Raw genomic sequence first — 8,385 nt, 5'->3', positions numbered from 1 at the left:
TTACATTCAGTCCTCATGTGTCCTTTTATATTGCAGAAATCACAAAAAGCATTAGGATTATAAGGTCTTCTAGGTTTATTACTACTAGGACCAGATTTAGAGGTAAACATTGCAGTAGGAACCATATCAGGCATCATCCTACTTGATCCGGCTACCATTCTCTGACTTTCATCTTGATTAACCATAGCATAAGCTTGATTGATGCTTGGAAGTTGTGGCATCAACAGGATCTGACTCCTAGCTTGACTATAGTTGTCATTAAGTCCCATAAGAAATTGCAACATCCTTTGATGTTGTGATTGTTCAAAAAATTCCTTAGATCTAGAACATGTACAAGCAGGAGGAGGCATTATAGAATCATATTCATCCCACAAATCCTTTAGTCTAGAGTAGTAAATTGATACAGACGAAACACCTTGAACAAGAGTAAAAATCTCCTTATGCAGCTGAAAAATACGAGAGCTATTTACCTTGTTAAACCTTTCCTTTAAGTCTTCCCAAATCAAGTGAGAATCTGAGCAATAAAGAACTCCACTGTGAAGATCTTTACTTACGTTGCATAGTATCCATGAGACAACAATTGCATTACACCGATCCCAAAGCCGAGTTAAATCCCCTGTGAATTGAGCCTTCTTCACTGTGCCATCAATAAATCCAACCTTATTCTTCCCAAGCAAAGCTAATTCCATAGCCTTGCTCCATAAGGTGTAATTATCACTGCCAGTGAGTAGAATTCCAACATTCAGCGATCCAGGTGAATCTGATGGATACAGATACAAGGGATGAAGATGATCAAAAGTAGGAACAACCATGGGAGTTCCTGTTTGTGTTTCTGCAGCAACTCCTTGAACATTCATGGAATCGAAACAGAAAATTTACAAAAAACACGAAAATGAGATAAGAGACAATGAAATTCTTCACTGTGTGTGTAAGAATTGTTTAGATCTGATCTCGAAAGGCTTTGATACCATGTTAAGAAGATGAATTATATGAACAAAACTCCATTGAAGAGCTAATCTGAGAGAGAAGTAAAACTGGAATGAGAAAGGGAAAATACTGATCTTATTGAATTGAGGAAATCATGCTACATACATTTGTCTTATATATATCCACACACTGACTCACTTAATTGATCACCTCTAACCAACTTACTGACACATTCTAACTAACTAACTAACTAGCTAAGCACACTTGCACCATTCACAGTGTATGTGTATAATAATACAATTATAGCTAGTGTCATCAAGGTACTTGTACACATTTAGTTAGTTCCTTTGCATGTTGTATCCTGGAGGGAACAAGATCCCCTACTCATTTTAATATTAAGATAAGAGAGTTCTTCACAACTCAGTTGAAGATAGACTATTATGCATAACCTTTACTCCAGAGTCAGTAGTGGTCTCAGACTTGAACTATGACTGCTTAAGGGAAATAAAGTATCATTGCTTACACACAATAGTCAAGGTGTTGACATAAGCTTTAATAGCCAGCACATTACGACCCTGTGCTCTCCCGGTTTCATGAGTGTTTTTGAGAACAAGCCCATTCTCATAGAAAACGACCTACTTTCACACTCACATAGGTGAAATCTGTCGAGGGTGCTCCTTTAATTTGACACCCCACTAATACGAGATACAGACTTTCATTAAGAGTTCAAAGACTCAACCTCCACAATAATTATAGGATAAATGCACTCACATCATAGGGATTGAATAAACTTAACAATAGTGCATTTCACAACAAGTCATCATATGATTTGTTCTTCCCATTGAACTTGGTTATAGGATCTCTAGTCCCTAGGTTGGGTTTCCTCAAATACGACTCAGAATTTCTTTTAGCTGCAATTTCATCCCCCTCGATGTGCTTCAGACTTTTTTTCTTGCAAAGGCCTTAGTTTATCAATCTGCAAGATTGTCACAAATTTTTACACAATTAATATTGATGGTATACCAGTGATCAATATGATCTCACAATATTGTGTTTTCTTCACATGAGTTTGAATTTACTGTTATAATAGCAATTTTGTATTCAACCATTATATTGGTGTTATCACAATTAATCAAAATTAGAAAAATTATTTTCTCAAAATAAAGTGTTTCAATTCACTTTTTCACTAGTTGAAGTTTAATTTTTTTTAGTTCAACCTTCATAATAGAGTTAGCAAAAAATAATTTGTTTTTCTCATCCCACTAAATAACACCAAATTTTTCTCATCTAGTTTGCTTGTACCTTCAAAGTACTTGTACTGCAAACACAGCATCAAGTCAAGTTGTTAGTCACATAGTTTATATTTTTATTAGGCTAACAAACTCCTTTTTTTTATTTGTCACAACTTTCTCACACAATTGAATATAAAGGAGTTGCAAGACTCACACAACCAACAAAATTGTATTTCACAAACTTTTCAATATTATGTGACTCGAAAAGGAAAATACATCACATGTTTAATGGTATTTCTTCATTTCAAGAATGAATTTTTTTTTCCTCACCCAAAACATTTCATGTTAAATGGCTACTCAACATGGCTTTCTTAATTTATTTAGGGAAAATTGTATATAATAGCAAACTATTAATTCAAATTAAATGCTATAAATATACTTTGATTTAATTGTACCCTATAGCAAACTATTGCTATTTTCGCCACTCTCCCTAGTGGAATCTCGCTCGCCACTCTCGTTTGGTGGCAGTCTCACTCGCCTCTCTCACTTTATACAAAAACGCAAATGTATAAAATGTGTTTGTGTTTGTATAAAGCGAGATAAAATTGTATATATATATATATATATATATTCATTCCTCTCTCTCCCCTCTCCCAGATCTCGCTCGCTCACTCGTCTCTCTCACTTTATACAAACAGAAATGAAATGTATAAATTGGACTTTTGTTTGTATAAAGCGAGAGAAAATTGTGCATACACATGCAAATACATATATCTTCGTCCTATACACTTATAATTATACAATACAAATATTTCCCTACCCAGTTTTCTTTTGCCTTTCTCTCTTTCTCGTTTTATACGTACACAGATTATACAATTGATCTTTTGTATACAACTGCTTTTTTTTGTAGATGTATAGCGAATTATACAACTGCCTTCTTTGTATATGTATAGCGAATTATACATATACAAAAAATTAGGTCTTAGGAGTTAATTTTTTCCAATTTTTTTGGATTATACAATTTTTACTTCAGATATTTACGTTTCGATATTGACTCTGCTACCTACGTTGGCATAAATTGAATTTGGTATGATTTTTATTTTTTTGTGTCAATTCTTTATGTTGTACAATCTTCTCTGCTTTCTCTTCAACTCGATCATGTTGGACAACTTCTAATTTATTGAGGGGGCTTACCTATGTTATTTTGCTCAATCTGTGAGGCAACTGTGAGACCTTGACAGAACATAAGAGTTGCAATATTTGTATACGTTATACAACAATTTATGCTAACTGATGTTTTCTTGGAGAATTATACTTGTAACAAAATAGTGATAGACACCCAAATAATTATACAACTGTTTTTTTGTATATGTATAGCGAATTATATATATATATATATATATATATATATATATATATATATATATATGTTTGCTATGGAGCGCAATTATGCAAACTTTGATATAGCATACAAATATGAATTTTGTGTTTGTTATATGTGAAAGTTGCTCATTTATTTATAACTCTCATTGTAGAGGCAAAAGTCATCACATTACAACCAAATAATAACATGTGATTTATTCCACAATTAATATATATGCACTTGTAATACTCTTTTTTTAGAGCATTTCTCAAAGATGCAAAAATCATTTTTTCACAATGGTTTTTTTCCTCATTTCACGAGCCCCTACTATTTGAAGAATTGAAATATCATTTTTTTCATGAAAAGTAGTATCACTTTATTCATGAAAATACTAGGTAAATTTTTTTTTTCTTTACCTCTTCTCCACTTGAATTGAGCAAGTAGAAAAACACTTTACCGTACACCTCTTCTCTTACATCTCTTGAAGAGAGCGACGTTGAGCGAAATTATGTTGAGATCCTATCTTGATATCCGCACTTTTTCAAACTGTAACAAAAACATGAATCTTCTTAAAATTGTTGGTGTATTATACCACAAATACAAAATATCACATTTGAAAATAAAATGACAAAAACGAATAAACAAATTTTTAGGTTGAGGCACTGATTTCTCGCTCTCTTTAAGGAGATTCAAGCCCACTGCGGCATAATCTACCCCGATCCAGCAGTATCACTCTGGACTTGTCCCCTCAAACAACTCCGAATTAGTTGTGTTTTATTTAAAATATTTTAAGACTAGTTTAAGAGTCGCCACTTAATTTTTAAGAAAAAACAAGAAAACTATTGTTTTCAAAAGACTAAAATAGTAAATCAATAGAAAACTATTACGAGGGTTCGGGGTTCTTATTAACATTCCAGGAAGGTTTTAAAAGCACCTAGAATGTCCACTAATATGGTTATCCGACAATTAATTATTTGGCTAAAATAATTTTAACTTAACTCGACTTGCAAAATTGAACTATTTTATAGTTGAAACTATTTTAAAGGAGAAAAGGGGAAATATTTAAACATTATCTAAGTGAGCTATCTTGCAAAATTTATTTCTTTAAGTCTTGTTAAGAGTTGACTGGTTTAGTTAATTTCTTAAAGCGAAATGGACGTCTTTCGGGATTTGAATTGTCGGTCTTAAGATTAATGGCAAATATTAGCAAGCAAGGGAGCATAATAAAACAAAGAGGGAGAGAGATTTGAGCCAAAATCTGATTTTCCTGTCCGCCTGGACCAGTATTTGGGCCTGATTTTTGTTTTGGGACCAAAGGCCCAATATTCAGTACCTGTCCTAAACTAACCTTTGAAATTTGCTTTTCTTTGGGCCTTTGGCCCAATTTTTGTCTCCTTGTACCTGTCTTATTCTAGCATAATAGAAGTATTTTCTATCTTTTGGACCTTAGACCCAATTCTTCCACCTGTTCTAAACTAACACAATAATAGCAATTAAAAGGACAAGGGCTTAGGCCCAAAATAACAAAATACATTTTTTTATAAAGATTAGGTCTTTGGCCCAATCTTTTCAATCTTCCGATCTATTTCATATTCTTTCAGCTCCGGGACCTGTACGTCGATTTTTACAGCTGGATGACTCGGGAAGAGGAATTTGAGTCTTTACGACTCTCTCGAAAATGCAAAGGAAAGGAACGAATTCGTGTGAACACCGACGGATTTTACATGCAAGCAAAATAGTATAAGGAGTGTGAAAAATATCATACAGCAAACAAATAAGACATCCATAAACTATACTTTATGCACCATTGTTTAAAGAAAATCAAGGATCCCTGTCAGATTAATTTTATGCGCTATTGTTTAAAGAAAAAGAAGCCGCAATGTTTGACTTGGAAAGAAACCCATTTGACTTATCATGGAGGCAACGTATTCTCTACTTGAAATGATTGTAAACTAAATGACATAAATGAGATTTTGTGATAATTGACTAACACAACAACATGCTAAAAATAAAATAAAATTCTAAACACACAAAACATCAAACCGTTAACAGCTACTAAACTATTAAAATTAACCTTGCACTAAAAAAACATGTTATGCACACAATAGCCAAAACTAAATAAACACCTGCTTCAAATAATCTAATTTTTTTAAAAAAATATTAACAAGACTAAAACATGAGGATAAAACAAGAAAATCAAGCTCTGTACCGATTCAGACTTGCAAAGAGTAAACTATTTGAATATCAATTATTAAACCAAAGAGGGGTGAGCATATTGCCTCCTGATAGTATGAAAAACAAACTCCAAAGCGATCATGAAGAGGGAAAACAAAACAGCCCAAGCACCATTCTTGAAAATAACTTAAATACATACATTAACCTCATTTTCAGCATGCTTCAAGGTTAAGACCATAAGGACAGATGAGCAAAGTTTGGTATGATATTACCTAATTTTTATTTTTATTTTTTATTTTTTTATTTTTTTTAAAAAGGAGAACAAAGAAGACCGATGCCGAACGAATAATACATTAACTTGAATAAACGACTCAATGTTGATAGACAACAAATAAAATGACACACCAACTTCATATTACAACACTTCGGGAGGCGAAAAGAATGAACCATAGGCATCACACTTGATAAAAAGAACGGGAAAGATAGCACATTATGCAATCTGGAAAAGGGAAAGGGACAAAACTTTTTAGAAATAGACTTGGCCAACACAAACCGAATAAATATAAAAATTAGAAATGAGTCAGCAAACAACACAACCCAATATTCAAAACAATAGCAAATGCAAGACATAACTCATAATGTTGACATCTTGGTTCATTCTTTCAACTTGAGGTGAAAGAGTGAAACCCATGGTGTCGAATATTAAGCAGCAAAACACATTCAATGACATTCGAGAAACAAGCTTAAGGAAAGAAATCAACAAGACAAAGTTTCAAGTACAACAATAGAGAAGTAATAACGAATATCCAAAGTTTTTACTTGATATGGCAAATAACTCGATGAAGCGGCTAGATGTATGTACATAACATATCAACTTAATAGCAACTAACAGCCTAATACCAACCAAACTAAAAGCAAGCCTCAATCAACAGAATGTCACTCTGAAATAGAAAGAAGAGGTGGAAAAGACATTGTGAAGAAGAAGATATTACATTTCTATGGGCAGCGACTGGGAACGAGACGAACCTGAAGACGACTTCACCACTAACGTCAAACTCCCGGAGTTCCTACGAACACTAGCGACCACGAACAAGGAAAACAGGGAAAATATCAAAGGTGTATTTCTTTTGTATCTTGGACTTCTAAAATGTTTTCCTCTATAAATTCTTACTAATTTTTCCAATATTTCTTTCAAAATTTCCTCTCTAAAGCTGACCTAATTTCCCAACCCTTTTTCCAACTTTTTTCTTTCCCTCCCACAATAAGGAAGGAGGGAGTATATCTAAACGATCCTAGGGTTCCCATTTCGAATTTCAAACTCCAAAATCTTTCACTGATTAAGGAAGACCAACTTTTCTCCAAATTTCGCCCAATTCCGAAAGAGGAAAGGGCGAATCGACGTCTCAGATTGCTCCAATGTCCTTGAACCCTTGCGCGGTTGCGTCTTCTGGATGCAAGGACAAAAATTGCAGCAGCTCAGGAATGGAACAGCGCTGCTGTTCGTCTGCTCTGACGAAGGCGGAAGACGCGGAAAAGCAGCTTCCTTTCTGTCTACTGACGCCGTTTGGTATTGTTACAGTTGTCGTTCGACCTGGTGTGAGGGAGTCGTGAACTCACGCTCGAAATCGTGAGTTACTGCTGTTTCGTGTATTCGCGTGAGAGAAAAAAAGTGAGGCGCGTAAGGGTGGGTCGTTTTAGTATGCTGTTGTAATCGATGTATGTATTGTGAACGTTCTGGGCCTTTTGTGAAGGGGAAAATGGGAGTGGGCCGGGTCACTGGATTGGGGCTGCTGAAATTTGTTTTGGTATTGGGCTGGAAACATTGTTGTTGCTGGAAATGTTAGAGAAAAGGCCTAAAATTTGGCTTTTTGATGAGTTTAAGATGAATTGACTAGGCTTGGCTAAATTTGTAGTTAAATAATAGCCCTAAATAAATTTTAATGTTAACCAAATCGAATTTCAATCGATGAATTGGTCAAAACTTAAACAAGACGAATTAATATTAATTAATTAATGAGCTTCTTATTTTTTAACAAAATAAAATAATTAACTTAAGTATAAACTAATTAACTCAAATATATAAGTAGTATTAACTAAACCAATTAACCAAAAAAAACTAACATCTTTTTTTTTTTTAGATGATTTCAAATATTTATAAAATATATACTAATTATATACAAAATTATATAAAACATATACATTACTTAAAAATTATAAAAAGCGACTAAAATTACTTTAAAAATAACTTGAAAAAAATATTTTGAATTTTATAGAGTCAATTATTTCAACTCATTTAGAATTTAAGAAGCTCGATGATTAATTTACATTGTGGGGTCCAAAATTGGGTGTCAACAAATGTCTCTCATTTTACTTGAATTGATGAAAGAAATCCGAGGAAAATGAAATTGACTAATCCAATTTTGATCGACCACATCTCCATCTTTTGGGAAAGGGAATTGGTACGGACTTTAGGAATTATGGCCGAACCCCGGAAGTGGGTTTCCTACTTATCTCAGGCTATATGAGAATTCAGGTCAGTTGTAGTTCGATACCTTGATTTAACACATGATTCTGAAAGAATTCACAAGACATCCTGAGACCGAATTATGAAAGGATCGGAATGCTCAAAAAATAAGATTTAAGAGCGAATGTTGGAATACAAGCGAGTTTTCACATTGAGCCCGCCTA

The sequence above is a fragment of the Solanum verrucosum genome, unplaced genomic scaffold, assembly GCF_900185275.1.
Source record: "Solanum verrucosum unplaced genomic scaffold, falcon-dt-bn FXZP01000182.1, whole genome shotgun sequence".
Classification (NCBI taxonomy): domain Eukaryota; kingdom Viridiplantae; phylum Streptophyta; class Magnoliopsida; order Solanales; family Solanaceae; genus Solanum; species Solanum verrucosum.
The sequence above is the reverse complement of the archived record's forward strand: the minus strand, read 5'-3'. Positions refer to the sequence as shown.